This window comes from Uranotaenia lowii, chromosome 2, assembly GCF_029784155.1.
Source record: "Uranotaenia lowii strain MFRU-FL chromosome 2, ASM2978415v1, whole genome shotgun sequence".
NCBI classification, from domain to species: domain Eukaryota; kingdom Metazoa; phylum Arthropoda; class Insecta; order Diptera; family Culicidae; genus Uranotaenia; species Uranotaenia lowii.
The window spans coordinates 268,141,384-268,143,138 of NC_073692.1; positions in this window are offsets into that span (position 1 = coordinate 268,141,384).

Here is a 1,755-nt window from a genome sequence, read left to right on the forward strand (position 1 = left end):
TTACCTGAGCAATTCGCACACTTGAAAAATTCAGTTTGTGGTTTATCACCACCAAAAAGGCATTTAGATTTTTTATGATCGAATGAGCCGCAAAGCATGCATCTGACATTAATTCTACAATTTTTAGTGCCATGACAAAAAGCTTGACAACGACGCCATTGAGTTTGTTTCAAAAAAAAATTGTAGAAGATATTCGAAAAGGTTCAAATTTGACTCGGCAATGAAACATAAGACGAGCCTTTTCAAGAATTTTCAAATTATTAACCTGATCCTTTTTAAAATGGATCAAATAAAGCTCAGGAACAAAACCAACACTACTGATATTATTCGTGTTGGTTCTATTTCTCATTTGAATTACTTAAATTGGTGATTTCATCCGGTGTCTGATCGCTGGTGAGACCACGAAGTACAACTTTAAATGGACGATCACTTTGAGTATCGTAAGTAAAAAATTTATGTTTTGATTATTCAAATAATTTAAAAAATTTTGAAAATCATCGAAAGATTCCGCTAATATACGAGCAGTTCCCCTTCGACCGATCTGAAAAGAAATCTTCACATCCTCAGCGGATGTTACAATTTCTTCCCAAAAGGCATTTAAGTCAGGAATCGTGACCGTAATTGGTGGAACCTTTTCATTTTTAAGAGTATTAGAAGAAAAAGATTTCTTATTACTCTTATCAGAATTAAATGGCAGAAAAGTATTTAATTTCTTTTTTCTGATGATGACAAGAACTTAAAATCAAGAATCCCAAACTGCATACAGAATCCGAAAAAGGAAATCAAAAAACAATTTTCATATCGAAAATATAAAAACCAAAACCTCTAGAATAGATAAAAATATCTCTTTTGAAATTTATAATTCCGAACAAAATTTCTATCAGCAAGTGGAAATTTGTTGAAAAACTGTAGTATAACTCTGAACCTGGGATTAGTTTTCGAAGGTTTGGCATCAGTTCTGAATAAAGATTATTAGGTACACTTGAATAATCTTACTCAATCATTGAAATTTGATTTCCAAAAGCCTATTAACAATTTCCGGCCCAAATACAGGATATTTCGTTATTTGTTCCTCGCGTGTGTGCTGTGTTAAAAAGCATAACTCAAATGTTATAAGGTTGTAAAATTTAACTCTATTCTACAAGATTAAACACAACACTTTCGGTAACTTAAAGGTACTTATTCCGTTGAATTTAGTCCAGTGGTTTCTTCGATAGAGATTGCCGAATTTTCCCGGCTTAGTTTTCTTCGCGGTCCTTTATGTGTTAATAGGCATCCTGTCAGTTATCTGTTTAGACCGCTAATTTAGTAATTATTTTAAGTTATTTAAAACTTACCCTGGGTAAAGCCTCAGTCATGAGATAGATTACAAGCAAATTTCTCTTTTTTAATTGAGGCGCTTGGGATCAGAGGGGTGCAAGTGCCTTAATGATAGTTTCGAGAAAACGCTCTTCAAACTTGTTAAGTTGTTCGATTTTTCATATATTTTTCGAATTCAAACAATTTTAATTCAATTAAAAATGTGTTCGAAAAAATTATAAAAAATCTGAGTTTTGCACCGGATGTACATTGAAACATGAAGAATCGTTGAGTATACTTTACTCAAAATTGATGATATTGGCACTTACACCCCCTCTGATTCTGAGAGCCTCATTTGTAAGTTTGAATAAAATAGTGCACAGATTTGTTCAAATAGGGAAGAAAAACTACAACTTATATAATGGAATGTGATATACGAATAGAATACCGTTTCAA